General features: G+C 52.7%; 1 protein-coding gene across 1 annotated transcript in view; it reads right to left on the bottom strand.

Moving 5' to 3' along the window:
• The window catches only part of STX8 (syntaxin 8), an 83,632-nt gene that overhangs the window by 12,201 nt on the left and 55,738 nt on the right, over window positions 1-15,693 (bottom strand). The gene's annotated exons all lie outside the window — the stretch shown is intronic.

The following is a 15,693-nucleotide window of genomic DNA, read 5'->3' as shown; positions in this document are numbered from 1 at the left end:
TTCCAGCCTCGAGCAGAGCCAAACCTGTACAATTTATGCACGTGCAGTGCAAGAGGTCCCCTCTCATTTCGTGTCAAAAAAAGAAAGAAAAAAAGAAGAGAAAGGAGGAGGGAAAAGCACAGTACCGTTTCACCTCGGTACCTCCTGAACCTGAGGGCTGAGCTCTCACCTCCACTCCTGCCCCTGCCTCCCCACGGCAGCTCCAGGAGCCCCAGGGGCTGCACCGAGGGAACGAGCAAAGCCCTGCCCTGGGGACAGCTGGGGGACAGCAGCAGGCATGGACTGCTGTGCCACTGTGTCACTGTGCCACTGCTGTGTATGTCACTGTGTCACTGCTGTGCCACTGCTGTGTCACTGCTGTGTATGTCACTCTGCCACTGCTGTGTCACTGCTATGCCATTGCTGTGTATGTCACTGTGTCACTGCTGTGCCACTGCTGCGTCACTGTGTCACTGCAGTGTCACCATGTCACTGCTGTGTATGTCACTGTGTCACTGCTGTGTCACTGTGTCACTGCTGTGCCACTGCTGTGTCACTGCTGTCACCGTGCCACTGCTGTGTATGTCACCGTGTCACTTCTGTGTCACTGCCATGTCACTGTGTCACTGCCGTGTCACCATGTCACTGCTGTGTCACTGCTGTAACCATGTCACTGCTGTGTCAGTGCTCTCACTGCCGTGTCACTGCCATGTCACTGTGTCACTGCTGTGTCACTGCTGTGTCATTGCTGTCACCATGTCACTGCTGTGTCACTGCTGTAACCATGTCACTGCTGTGTCAGTGCTCTCACTGCCGTGTCACTGCCATGTCACTGTGTCACCGCTGTGTCACTGTGTCATTGCTGTGTCACTGCCATGTCACCATGTCATTGCTGTTGTCACTGTGTCACCGTGTCACCATGTCACCGTGTCACCGTGTCACCATGTCACTGCTATGTCACTGCCGTGTCATGTCACTGCTGTGTCACTGTGTCACTGTGTCACTGGTGTGTCACTGCTATCACTGCCATGTCACTGCTGTGTCACTGCTGTGTCACTGTGTCACTGCCATGTCACCCTGTCACTGCTGTGCCACCGTGTCACCATGTCACCATGTCACTGCCATGTCACCTTGTCACCGCTGTGTCACCATGTCACCGTGTCACAGCTCTGCACCCCCATCCCCGTGGGGATTTCTGCTCAGCAGACCCAGGGGAGCCCTGCAGAGCCTGAGGAGGGTTGGAGCCCCCTCTGTTGATGCCCCAGCCCTGGCAGTGCCCAGGGCCAGGCTGGACAGGGCTGTGGCACAGTGGGATGTGGCCCTGCCATGCAGGAGTGGCACTGCATGTCCCTCCTTTAAGGTCCTTCCAACCCAAACCACTCTAGGGTTGTGTATTTTGCATCACGTTTTCCTTTTGGAGAACATTTCCCTTTTCAGCTCCTTAAGGTTATTCCCAGATATGTGTGGGGACAGAGAAAAAAGATCCTGCCTGCAGGGACCAAGGGTGGGCATGCCCTGCCTGCAGTGTGGCAGGACTGGCAGCAATCCTGACTTTTTGCCAACTCATGGCACGGTGAGGAGCGCCAGGTTCTGGGAGAGGCTGTTCCAGACAGGGCTTTGTGACACCTCAGGAAACAAAGGACTCCGAGTTTCACAGGACTCTGTACAGCATTACTCAGCAGCCCCCATTATCTAAAGCATTACAAACCCCCCTTTGTGGGTCTATATAAAGCAAAGGGTGTGACCCCATCACACTGGAGAAGGTGAGTGTGCTGGGAGATCTCCCTCCCACCTGTGGTATTTTTACCAGAGATGTCTTTAAAAATACTCCTCAAAGAAAGAACTTCTTATGCAAGAAGTCAGACAGCTCAGGACTCCTGAAGTGCAGTCTGGGTCCTGCAAAAGAAACTCCTCCACCAGGGATGGTCTCAGCCTGGCAGAGGGGCTGCTCTGCCTGGGAGCTGCAGGTGGGACAGCTCTAAGAGGAGAGCACAAGGCTGAGTGCTGCAGCTGAGAGGTGAGGTTACTCAGCCTGGAGAAGGCTCCAGGGAGGGCTGGGGAGGGACTGGGGACAGTTTTTTCGTTGCCCAATGCTGAATGAAGGTGTGAAAAGGAGATGGGGTCCCCCCATCTGGGGGTCTCAGGGGAGACCACAGCACAGGCAGGCCCTGAGCAGAGCCCAGCCAAAGCCAGGCTCAGCTCAGGGCTCTGTGTGCCTGTGCCAACCCAAGCAGGAAGCAGACTGGAACCTGTCTGCTGCAAATCCCATAAAAATATCCCTCAGTCACATCCCATAAAAATACCTGAGTGCCCACCTACAGACACATCTCCTCCTGGGAGCCCTGTGTGCCCCAGTGAGCCTTTGCTTCCTCTGCTCGGGTGTCCCTGCCTGGGGGAGCTGCCACAGCTGGGGCTGTGTCCCCTCAGCAGGGCCCAGAGCCAGCCCCATCCCATCCCATTATCCCTTCCCATTATCCCATCCCAAAAAAAAAATCAGTGTAAGGATTGGAGCCTGTTCTCAAACAAACAACCAGCATAAAAATACTTGGGAGCCATAACCCACCTGATTTACTAATTTCTTTTATTTTCCTGGAGTTTAATCCTACAGTTAAATCTACAGAGCTTTTCCCCTCACACTTGTAGGGGGAGAAGAAACCCTCCCAGCAAGGAGGCACATAAATCTCCCTGGATGGTTTGTCTGAATGCTGCTCCTGCCCAAAGCCAGGATGCTCCATATGCTTTTGCAATAGCTCTGCTTTGATGGAATTACCAGGACTGTCCCTTATTAATCATGTTGCCACTACAAGTCCCTCTGGAGTGTTTGCTGATCCCATACTTTTCCAAACTCTTCCAGTTTCCTCTCCATTTATTAAAAGCTTGCTGAAGATGACCACAGTTAAAGCAAACCCCTGCTACTACAGGACAGAAGGGAAAATAAGGGGGAGAGAGGGAAAATCACCTTTAACCGTGACTTTTCCTCTGTTCCCAGAAGAACCTCCCCCAAAACCCTGTTTTCAGTCTTTGCCTCCCTGACTGTGGAGCCTGAGCCGTGGCTATTTAAGGCAGCGTTAGGATTCAAGGAACACTTCCCTGGGTGTTACTGTTTGAGCCGGGATCATTGGAAGCAGTTTGGTATTGGCACAAGCCCTCGGTGCCCGAAATCAGCGAGCGTGAGCGCTCTCAGAGCCAGGCTGAACAAAGGCCTTGGCACCCCGCAGGACTGAACCCTGCTGAGGTGCAAGGCGTTTCCAAACACTCCCAATTAACCGAAAGAATCCACAATTAAGGAAGTGGCAGTCCCTGGGCTGACAGAAGAAAGGGAATGCTCAGGCCAGCAGGCAGCCCCCAAGCGCCCAGCACGGACGGGATGAAGGGCAGGGCAGCTCCTGGGGTCCCGGGCAATCCTGCTGGAACCCTGGCCTTGCCCAGGGCCCTGCTCTGGGGCTGGGAGCAGCACGGACAGGGAACTGGCCTGAGCTGACCTCCAGCCCCTGCCCTGCTCCCGGGAGGCTCCGTGGATGCCATGGATCAGCCATGGCTTTGGGAGGGATCTGCTCCTGCCAGCTCCCCATCCCCATCCCATTATCCCATCCCTTCCAGCCTCATTAGGGATGCCCAGCAACACCCCGGACAAAGCCACGGCAAACAAAGTGTGGGGAGAAGGGGGACGGGGGGAGAAGGGGATTTTTTTCCCTTTTTTTGCAAAGAAAGGAGTGCAGAGGAATTCCTCATTCACTGATCTGGAGAATGCATTAATATCCCAAGTGTTGGCACAGCCTCCCGTGCTCGGAGGACCAACAATGACTCCGAGTCTGGGATCTTCAAACAAACCACCCCTGCTGTCATGGCCACCAGGAAAGAGAATAACAGCAATATTAGCTGACCTTCATCTTGTTGTTCCCCCAGACCTGACTGCTAGACCTCTGTTTGCCTGTTACTAGGATTTCTTGGCTGAAAAATGTCAGCATTTCCTAGACGATAAAGAGGCAGTTTATTAGGTAAATAAACCAGGCCCTGAGCAGCCTCTGCTGCTTGATAATGAGGAGGGAAGGAAAGGCCCAGACCTCCCTGCACCACCTAAAATAACCCCAGTCAGGGCTCTCTGGCTACCACCACACGCAGATTTTTCAACAGACAGTTAATGAACAAGAGAAGGTCACTCCAGCCCAGCCAGCTTGTGCTCAAAACCATTTGCTGAGAAAACTATAGGCCATAAAAATCCCAGCAGGCACTGTCTGTATCCTATAAAACTGTCCCTCCGTGGAAGCAGATAGCAGCTTGAAATAAGTGTGTTCTTTCAGGCTTCTGACAAAGGCAAGCATGGAGGGAAGATGTGCACAATTGGAGCCTGTTCTCAAACAAACAACCAGCATAAAAATACTTGGGAGCCATAACCCACCTGATTTACTAATTTCTTTTATTTTCCTGGAGTTTAATCCTACAGTTAAATCTACAGAGCTTTTCCCCTCACACTTGTAGGGGGAGAAGAAACCCTCCCAGCAAGGAGGCACATAAATCTCCCTGGATGGTTTGTCTGAATGCTGCTCCTGCCCAAAGCCAGGATGCTCCATATGCTTTTGCAATAGCTCTGCTTTGATGGAATTACCAGGACTGTCCCTTATTAATCATGTTGCCACTACAAGTCCCTCTGGAGTGTTTGCTGATCCCATACTTTTCCAAACTCTTCCAGTTTCCTCTCCATTTATTAAAAGCTTGCTGAAGATGACCACAGTTAAAGCAAACCCCTGCTACTACAGGACAGAAGGGAAAATAAGGGGGAGAGAGGGAAAATCACCTTTAACCGTGACTTTTCCTCTGTTCCCAGAAGAACCTCCCCCAAAACCCTGTTTTCAGTCTTTGCCTCCCTGACTGTGGAGCCTGAGCCGTGGCTATTTAAGGCAGCATTAGGATTCAAGGAACACTTCCCTGGGTGTTACTGTTTGAGCCGGGATCATTGGAAGCAGTTTGGTATTGGCACAAGCCCTCGGTGCCCGAAATCAGCGAGCGTGAGCGCTCTCAGAGCCAGGCTGAACAAAGGCCTTGGCACCCCGCAGGACTGAACCCTGCTGAGGTGCAAGGCGTTTCCAAACACTCCCAATTAACCGAAAGAATCCACAATTAAGGAAGTGGCAGTCCCTGGGCTGACAGAAGAAAGGGAATGCTCAGGCCAGCAGGCAGCCCCCAAGCGCCCAGCACGGACGGGATGAAGGGCAGGGCAGCTCCTGGGGTCCCGGGCAATCCTGCTGGAACCCTGGCCTTGCCCAGGGCCCTGCTCTGGGGCTGGGAGCAGCACGGACAGGGAACTGGCCTGAGCTGACCTCCAGCCCCTGCCCTGCTCCCGGGAGGCTCCGTGGATGCCATGGATCAGCCATGGCTTTGGGAGGGATCTGCTCCTGCCAGCTCTGCCAGTGCCCGTTTCCCATCCCAGACCTGGTGATGCCATGGCTTTGGGAGGGTTCTGCTCCTGCCAGTCCCTGTTTCCTGTCCCAGACCTGGTGATGCCATGGATCACCCATGGCTTCGGGAGGGTTCTGCTCCTGCCAGTGCCCATTTCCATCCCAGACCTGGTGATGCCATGGATCAGCCATGGCTTCGGGAGGGCTCTGCTCCTGCCAGCTCTGCCAGTCCCTGTTTCTTATCCCAGACCTGGAGTATGCCATGGATCACCCATGGCTTCAGGAGGGATCTGCTCCTGCCAGTGCCTGTTTCCTACCCCAGACCTGTTGATGCCATGGCTTTGGGAGGGTTCTGCTCCTGCCAGTGCCCATTTCCTACCCCAGACCTGAGGATGGGCTCCAAGGAAGGGGATCTGCAGAGAAAATGCTGCCTAGGAAAGCTTCCCACCATCTCCACGTGGGCTCTGATTGGGAAGATCCCCATTCATCCCCCAGACTTTACATTGTTTTGAGGACTCTGCTGTCTGCAAAGCATTAACTCAAACCAAGTGATACAATTCTGCTAAAATTACACTCCCAAGCCAGCTACATCCTTCTGAGTCACAAAACAAATATGCCTTTCCATGACTCTCTGCTCATGCTAAAACAACTTTTTTTTAAGGTTTCATCAGCTCCTGCCTCGATCACTTCAAAAGCTGCACAGCAGCATTACAGCAGGAATAAAACCTTAATAAAACCTCCTCAAGTGCTCCATGAAATGACACTAGGTGCAGAGCACTGGGGCTGCAGGGACAGCCCTGCCAGGGGCTGATTTCAAGCAAGCCACAGAAGATGACAGTAATTGAAATAAAACCTGTACAGGTTATCCAGTGCTTCAGCCTCTCCTTCTGCCTCTGCTCCCATCCAAGGCTGACCACGTATCACAGAGCCCATCTCCAAGCAGGAATTTTACTCACAGTGTTTGGCTTTAGGAGCAGGCAAATTAAAAACAGAGATGAAGGCATGCTTATCCCTTTATTTTTAGCACAATCAAGGTCTGGTGGGAGGGAATCCTAATAAAATTTAAAAGGGAACGCTTCTAATGGAGCATCCTTAATTTTATAATGAAGAGGTGGATGCAGTGATTAGTTCCTGCTTACTAGCAGCTTTTTTTTTGTTATTTTGATATTGTTCACTGTGGTTTCCATGGCTTGGAGGGGAGCTTTTTAGCAGGACCAGCTGCCAAGAACATCTCCCAGTTAGCTGCTTTGGTCATCAGTCAGTAGCTGCCATTAACACAGCATTTCTATCTGCAAATCCAATAATTCTAGAGCTACCAAACATCATTTTCCCTCGAGATTCGTTTTGGTGGAGAAAAAAAACATCCTTTGGAAGGCGATTTTAAGTATTTTAGCTATCAAAACACACGGTGCAGCCTGGAATAGAGCTGCCCATAAAAGCTCTGCTCCTCAGCCAGTGAACATGGGAAACCAGCAGCTCCAGCTGCTCCAATTAACTCCCAGCACCTTCCCCAGAGCCCAGACAATCCCGGGCTACTTGTCATGCAAACAACCTGGAGCTCGGGGGGCAAGAGGAGGGGTAGATGACTGAGTTAAGTAGATTACTGGGGAAGGAGTCACACTCAGCAGCTTTATGAGATGATTAGACCCTGGGAAATTCACACCCAAATCCCCCGGCTGATGGTGCACATTCACCCCCAGGATCCACCGCAAGCAGGAACCCTCCCTGGCATCATCCAACATTCAAAACATTTCCCAGTGAGCTTCCAGTGAGCTCTTCCCCCCGCCAAAAAGGAAGAATCTGTTAAAAATCTGACAGGGGAAGGAGCTGCAGCAGCGTTCAGCAGGCAATGCTGAAACAACCCTTGACAAAATCCCCCGCGGTTTTGGAGGCAGGCTGGGACCAGCAGCATCACCCAGAGCAGGGACAGAGCCCCCGGGGCTGAGGGACAGCAGCAGTGTCACCCAGAGCAGGGACAGAGCCCCCAGAGCTGAGGGACAGCAGCAGTGTCACCAGAGCAGGGACAGAGCCCCCCTGGCACCTGGGGCTGAGGGACAGCAGCAGTGTCACCAGAGCAGGGACAGAGCCCCCCTGGCACCTGGGGCTGAGGGACAGCAGCAGTGCCCTGCCCTGGGCACTGAGCAAAGCCAGCACAGCCCAGCAGCTCCTGAGCTCCTGCTGGGGCAGCAGAGCCAGAGGTCTGTGCCCCTGGGCTCTGAGACCCCAGCGGGGCCTGGCTGGGCATGGCAGAGGGGAGATGGCCCTCTGTGCACCCAGCATGGCCTGGCAGAGCCGGGGAGGGAGCGTGGGCATGCCCTGCCTGAAATGGGGCAGAACTGGCACAGGGACTGAGGGTGGGCATGTCCTGCCTGCAGGGACCAAGGGTGGGCATCCCCTACCTGCAGGGACCAAGGGTGGGCATGCCCTGCCTGAAATGACTGAGGGTGGGCATCCCCTGCCTGCAGGGACCAAGGGTGGGCATGCCCTGCCTGCAGTGTGGCAGGACTGGCAGCAATCCTGACTTTTTGCCAACTCATGGCACGGTGAGGAGCGCCAGGAAAGGCAAGCATGGAGGGAAGATGTGCACAGAGGGGTGGGAAGGAGAGGCTGGGACACCCTGCACATCCCCTGCTTCCCTCAGCCCCAGGGACAAACATCACCAATGATCGGGCACACAACGGCCTCAAGGTGAGGTGCAAGCCCGCAGCACCTCCCTCAAAAGGCCACTGCAAACTGCAGCCAAGTTTCCCAAGTTTCCCCAAAGCACCTGGCAGGGAAATGCAACAACCAGGCGGATTCAGAAAGCAGGGCTTGCAAAACGAAGGCTCCACTGAAACAGAGCTGGTGGCACTGTTCTCCTTGCCAAAAGAGCCGGGTTCTGGTGCAGGATTTTGGAATGTTTAGGAGGTAAGTATTACACTGGGTGTCACAATCCACCTGGGGCCGTGGTACAACAGACCCTCAGTGCAGCCCTGCCACTCCTACAGAGCCCAGGACCCACCAGAATGTCACACCGAAGCCACTGGCACAGCCTGGCCATCCTGCAGCAGAAAGAAGCCCCCTCCCTGCCCAGCCCAGGTTTCTGTTCCTGCCACCAGCATCCAGCTGGGCTCACAAACAGCTGTGACATTCCAGTGCCACCCCTCTGCTTCCCCCAGGAAGGTGTGGGAGTCACTGCAAACAGCTTCAGCGTGAGCCCTGGCACCCCCGTGTGACATCCAGCAGCCACCCCCTCCGTGTGACACTGAGCAAAGGGTGCAGAGCCCTGGAGCCTGGGCAGGCAGACAGCCCAGGTGACAGTGACACTGAAGGTATCTTCCCCAGGGCTGCACAAAAGTCTCAATTTTCACTTTAAGTCAGTACATTTCCTAAAGCAACACCAGAAATGCCCCCCTGGCCCCAGTCCTGACCAATCCCCCACAAGGGCAGGGCTTTCTTACTGCTCTCCCCACGTGCCCATTTGCAAAACAAGAAATATTTGAGATCCCAGCCCCTGCTGATTTATATCCCCGGATTCTGGTGGGATCAGCATCCTCCATGCATCTCACAAAGCCCTGAAGAGACAACATGACCACTTGTCCCTAGCAGACTCATTTCCCCCTGACCACATCCTGTGTGCATTGTTGTGTCCCTGCAGTGCCCGGGGCTGGGCAAGCACAATTCCAGATGCTGGCCCCTCGCCTGCCCGGGCACTGCTGCTCAGCACGGCTCTGCCTCGGGGGATCCAGGGCAGCACCCCCAAGGGAGGCTGCAAAAGGCTCAGCCAAAGATGAAGGCAGAATTTCAGTCTGCAGGGATTACTACCAGCAATTCACCCAGCTGATTTCCCCCCTAATTTCGGTTTTAACGTGGCACGAAATCCCCGAGCCTGAACACCGTTGTGTTTCAGCTCCAGATCAGGGACAGCAATTATTTTGTCATTGAGCATATTAGGAAAGAAAAGGCAGAAGGAGGCAAGTTTGAGCCTCTTTGGTAATGTACAAATTAACACATTTCATCACTGTTTTCAGAAATATAAATTAATGATTTAATTCTGCAACACGTATCCTTGGAAACCGAGCTGTAAGCAGTCGCGCTTGGGTGTTTCACACAATTCCACTTTTTCAATATTGAAATCCAATTAATTGCTTGGCCTTTTGCAGTGATGGACAGCTGGGGTGAGCAGGGTGCCCAGGGGCTTATTTCACCCCCAGATTTGTAGGATCCACTACGTGGGCTGACAACAGCTGCTCCAAATCTCCTGATAGGAATGAACAGGCACTGGTGGAGTTCAGTCTGTTTGAACAGCTGCATATGCAAATGTAATTAAGAAGATCTTGATTGCCTTTTGCTCCCCCTCTCCCTGTCTCCTGATGGGGGGGATGGCATTTCACTGCTCCAGGCTTCAGCCTCTGCCTGACTGACATCTCACAGCCCCAGAAGTGCCACTCTCAGGCGTCTTTAAATCAGGAATGAAGTGCAGGACTGAGGCACCCTGAGCCTTAGCTGGACACATATCCCAAAATTAGGGATCCCTCCAGAGCCAGAGGGGAACTGCAGCACCCACACAACTGCCACCCCCAAAATGTAAGGAAGAAAGAGCTGTGAGCATCCCCAGCCTGTCTGAGCAGCCTGGGCAGGACGGAGGCTCCAGAGCAAACCAAGGCTAATGAGAACATGAAGCCAAAAAGGAAAGAGGGCAGAAAACCCTGGGAGTGCACTGAGGGGAAATCAGATCACACAGAGCTAAGCAGGTTAGCTGCTCAGGTAGTGAATTTTGTAGACAAAGGATGTGAGACAGATCCTACCCACACAGGCTTCAGCAGAGTGATACAGCCCCAGATGGGAAAGCCTGGAATGAAAACTGGGGATTAGCAGAGCTGGAAGGGCAGGAGACTGGTGGAAGGGGAAGTGGCGTTGAAAGAAGGCTCAGAATGGATGGAGGTCACTCCAGAGCTCCTCCAGGAATGGTCAGCAGGCTGAGCTTATTAAATGCTTTTATTAATGACCTTGGCACAAGAAGTAAGCGTGCTAATGAAATCTGCTGCTGACACAAAGCTGGAAAGCAGCACCAGCACAGGAAAGCTGGGACTGGACAGGGGAAAAAGTGGGTAACTGTGAAGATGAATGGAGGAAGGCTGAAATTCCATGGGATGGGAGAGGAAGCCACGCTCTGGGGATAAACAATAGCTTTTGATGTGAGCTGGAAAGAAAATGAACTTGAGTGGAAAATGTTCAAGAGTGAGAAAGGCCCAAGCAAACAGCTCAAAACCAAAATGACTGAGGCATCAACGTGCTGGACTTGCAGTATTCCCAGGAGCCAGAGAAGGGCTGGAGCTGCTGGACAAGCCAGGTTACAGGGCTTACAGAAAGCCAGAGCTGTGAGCAGCTCCAGGGATGCTGCACTTGGCTCCTGTGGTTAAACACCCAAAAGGTTTAAGTAGGAAGAAGTGTAAAAAAAAGACTTGGCAAGAAACAGATTAACTTAGGAGATTAAAATGTAAAGACACTTGTTCAGCCCTGCAAAACAAAGCTGGGAGGGCACACTGAGTGATCTCTTGGACACACACATTTGAGGAAAAAAGTAAAAAAAGAGGAAAGAACCATTCAGGACAGCAGAACAAGGGCTGCACGTGGGCATCATGAAGTACCCCTGACAGGTCCAGGCTGGAAATAAGTTTATGACCATTTCAGCCTTCCAATAGGAGTAATGGGGGGGAAAAAACAAGCTTGTTCTCAGAAATTCATCTTGAAGGGATCCTCTGACCCAGAAGGTCCCATCATTTCCTGCTCAACACACACAAGGCTGACAGCACAGGACATGCTGTGCTCCCCACCTGGGACTCATAAAGCAAATCCAAACCACCTTTTTTTACTAAAAAAATCGTTCTTGTGACTGCTTAGGCCCATCCTCTTTCATCAGCTGAATCCATTCCAACACCTCAGCACGAGCAAATATTTGGGACGTGAATACAGCGAGTGTGAGGAGGAGGAGGAGGAGGCAGAGCAAGGCCAGGAGCTGGCTGGAGGGCACAAGGGCACTGCAGGAGTGAGCAGCAGGCTGGGGACACTGCCACCAGCACGGCCCCATCTCAGGAAAACATCTAAATTGCCAGGCCAAGAAATGTCATCCCCCCAAAGGCTGCACAGGTGACTCAGAGCAGGGCACTTGTCAGGAATATCAGTGTAACTTCCCCAAGAGTCAGATTGCAGGAAAGGCTGATTTCATGGCAACTCAGCCAGCTCCTCCTCTCCACTGAGCAAAAAACAAATGGATGGGGACTTGCTCATCTAAACACACAGGGTACGTCAGAGGAACAAACCTGAGCAGCTGCCATCGTAATTTATAAAACAAATTAAATCCATGGCAAAAAGAAGCAAAACTCAGAACAGAGAGATCACAGAACCTGGCAGGAAAAGGCCCCAGCCTGCATGAATCATTATTTTCTAGAGGAAACCTTATATAATCCAAGCTACCCCGTTTTAAAACAAACAAAACCTTCCAAAAACTCCAGTTAAAGGGTTTAGCAAAGCCCTGGTTCTAATTCAGGTGTTTTGGTAAGATGAAAAAAAGCAACCCAGCTGGTACAGATTAATCTGCTGTAGTTTGCACCCTGCCTTTGGCATCCCAGCCCCTCCCTGGGCAGGAAGGCAAAGGAGCTGAGCCCTCACCTGGGCTGAGGAGGGACTGGATTGCATTGCCACCTTGTGGGACAGGAGCAAACAGGGACAGGGACAAAGGGCTCTCCGGGACACAGGTCCTGCCCCAGGAGGGGATTTGCTGTGGCTGCTCCTCCCTCTCGTTTATCTGAAGGGATGCACGCAGGGAGAAGGTGATCTGCTGCCCTCAGGCTGCCTGGGAGGGGATGGACACGGGCTCGTCTATCAGAAATAAAAGCTCCCTCTTTTTCTTCCTTTTTCTTTTTTCCTTTTTTTGCTTGTTTTTACTGTGACAAAGTCATGGTTTTCTGTGTTGCAGAGCCAGCTTTTCTCCCTGGCTGCAGGAGAACTCCAGAGAGTGGCCGGGGTGGCACCAGGAGCAGAACCAGCAGTGCCCAGCTCCCCTCCCCAAAATTCATCCTTCAGCAGGACCTGAAGAGCCTCTCTGACTCCACACATGGCACAGCTGAGGTGCAGCCACCTCTGCACAGGTCCCACCTGCCAGCCGTGGCCTGAGCTACCAAAACCCCCTTGGCTGCTCCAGACACAAGCACTTGAGGATGTTCTTATCACAGCCAAAGCCTGCCTTAACCATCCTCCCTGCAGGGAGCTGCCTACTCGTGGTCTTTGGGGAAAGAACCCAACAAAAAATCCCACTGCAAAACTCAGGGATGGGGGAAAGTTACCCCAAAGCACCAAACCCCTGTTTCCCCCAGCATCTCTACGTTAATTACACTTCAATTTATTTGCAAAATTTTTAATGCAGCTCTTGAGAGGAAGTTCTAAGGGTTAAAGTTTCTAATGAAAACACTCATTGAGAAATGGTTGGTGAGTGTTACTCTGCAGAAAGCCCTAAAGGTGCCCAGCCTGGGAGAGAGAGGAGAAACCACCCCAAGAGCATCAGTGGTGAGGCTGAGAAGTGAGGATTGTGCACGCAGCCATTCCTGGAGCAGAGCTGCTCAGGCAGCCTGACACTTGGCTGCTGAGCTGTGTGAGCACCCTGGAGAAAGCTCAATGCAAATTTCTGAAATCTAACAAACTTGTATGTCCCAGCAGCCCTCCCAATGGCCAGCACTCACTGGCAAGGGAGGAAACAATGCCAGCCAGTGTGCAAACATTTGCCTGCGGATGGCTGATGATTTTCAACAATCATTTCATAAATGCAGCAGCCTGGAGTCCATCCCGTGGTTTTCCTTCCCCTGCAATCCCTGGGAGTGCCCAGTGCCACCAGGGTGGGGCTGCCCGAGGCCACTGGGGGACAGGACAGCCTTCCCTGGGCATGGCCAGGGCTGGCACCGTCAGCAGCTCTGGGACAGCCAGAGAAATGGCACTGAAAGTAAGCTGTGAATGAACAACCCCCAGCACAACCTGAGGGGCTGTGCCAGGCTGAGGCAGCTCCTGGGCCAGGCTGGCAGTGCCAAGGGCACAGCCCAAAGGCCAGGGGGCACTGGGAGCAGCCCCCACAGCTGGAAACGAGGTTTGCATAGAGGGAGATGATGAAATATTGATTAAAGTTGGGCTTCACCAGCAATACTTTGATTTTATGATGATACTGGCTGCTAACAAAGACACACCCATTAATGCATTACATTCCTGCTTGTAAAACAGGGATTATTCCATTATTGCAGCCAGTGTGCTCTGCTCGTACCCACAGCCCGGGCTCCAGCACAGCACTCAGCAGCACAACAAAAAGACATCACGATTTCAAAAAGGAGAAAAAAACAATTACAGGCTGGAGCAGAGGGGAGACTGGCTCTGAGTGAGTGAGGGGCAGGGCTGAGCACTTCACCCTGCCCGAAATCCAAAGTGAGACACCAAACCCAAAGAGTTCCTGAGGATGTGACCAGCTGAAATGACAGACAGGCACTGTGACAGGGCCCCCTGGCAGTTTTCCTGCTGCTTGGCCTCATCCCAGGGCTAACCACATGTACAGGGAGGGTATTCCTGATCCCAGTGCACCGGCTCATCCCAGGGGCAGGGCTGGAAGGGGATGGGAGCAATGCTGCCAAAGCCAGGGTGCTCAGCAGGGCTGCTGCAGAGCTCAGCCTGGGCAGGAGGAAGCAGCCATCTGAGGCAATCCGGGGTTACTTCTGCCCAAATTGTTAAGCAAACACAGCAAGACCTATGGGAGCAGAGGGGACAGGCACCAGAGGCAGCACTTCTCACCAAAGCCAAATGTTTTTCAATGTGCAAAGGGTGAGAGAGGTCACCTCCATGGAATCCAGGCCAGGATCCTCCCAGCCTTCCTTCTCCCATCCTCCTCCTCCTCCTCTGAAATTCCCCAGGCAGCCAGGATGGGCTTCCCGAGTTAGAGAGACAGCCTCATCATCATGCAACATGTCTGGGGCTGCACTTGCACGAGGAAACCTAAAACTGGGGAGAAATGCCTCCTGGACCCCACGGGACTGACTCCCTGCCCACCCCCCGTGTCAAGCTGAGCTGCCCCGGACTCGTGAGGAAAACAAAGCCACAGGAATTAAGGGGAGACTCCAAAGGCACACAGGGGTGCTCAGCATCATTCAAGTGCACTTAGTTTTAAATTAAATCCATCTTGCATCAACATTCAAGATCTAAAATAAAAGAGTCAGTCATGAACTCTGCAGTCACGCCTTTAATTCCATCTGCAGTTGGTACGGGAGAACTCGGAGACAAATGACTCTGACAAGTCAACTTTAACCTCCAGAAGAAGCCACAGGTTTTCATCAACCTCCATCAACCAAGCTTTCAAAACCTCATCACGGATGGAGAACCAAATAAATCCCTGGAATTGTCAGTGCTGGAAAGATGCTTCATTGCTAAGGTGGGGAGCTCTGCAGGCAGAGCCTCACTCCAGAGAGTGAACCCTCGCTCCACAGAGTGAAACATCACTCCAGAGAGAGAAACCTCACTCCAGAGAGAGAAACCTCACTCCAGAGAGTGAAACCTCACTCCAGAGAGAGAAACCTCACTCCACAGAGTGAATCCTCACTCCAGAGAGTGAACCCTCGCTCCAGAGAGTGAAATCTCACTCCACAGAGTGAATCCTCACTCCACAGAGAGTGAACCCTCACTCCACAGAGTAGAGCCTCACTCCACAGAGTGAACCCTCCCACCAGCCACAACCAGGCTGTGACCACGTCAGCCCTTGCCTTTCTCTTCACTGAACTGCACAAACCCAATTCCAACAACTTCTGAGTGCAAGTCAAGATTCTGTAGAGCACTGTGAATCTTCTAGCATGGTAAAACCCAGGGGACCAGAGCCAGAATTAACACCACCACCTCCCCAGGGACCTCATCCGTCAGCCAGTCCCTCTCCCCACACAAAGACATCTTCTGCCACCATCCACAGCATCCTCTCCTGGTCAGAGCCACCAACCCCAGCTCTCCATCCAAACCTGCCTGTGGCTGTCTGTCCTTGGCCCTCTGCACAGGGAGGTCAGTTCAGCTTGAGCAGCTTGCACATCACTGCAGGAGTCACCAGGAAGGATTTCATGCCTGGCAGACTCTGAGTGCTGCTGGGTTAGGAGCTCATTCCTGCAGGACACCTCCTGTGGCCCTGCTCCCCGCTGTGCCAGCTTTGTGAGAGCTGGTAGCAAGTTTGTGTAAAGCTAATTAACATGCACCGCTCTAATTTCAAACCATTTCTTACAATCAGGACATTGTGCAACGCTGCAGTCAAATGGCTCAAGGAAATTAACTG

This window comes from Pyrgilauda ruficollis, unplaced genomic scaffold, assembly GCF_017590135.1.
Source record: "Pyrgilauda ruficollis isolate IOZ18807 unplaced genomic scaffold, ASM1759013v1 scaffold250, whole genome shotgun sequence".
Lineage (NCBI taxonomy): Eukaryota > Metazoa > Chordata > Aves > Passeriformes > Passeridae > Pyrgilauda > Pyrgilauda ruficollis.
Note: the sequence above shows the minus strand (reverse complement) of the source record. Positions and strands in the feature narration are given on the sequence as shown.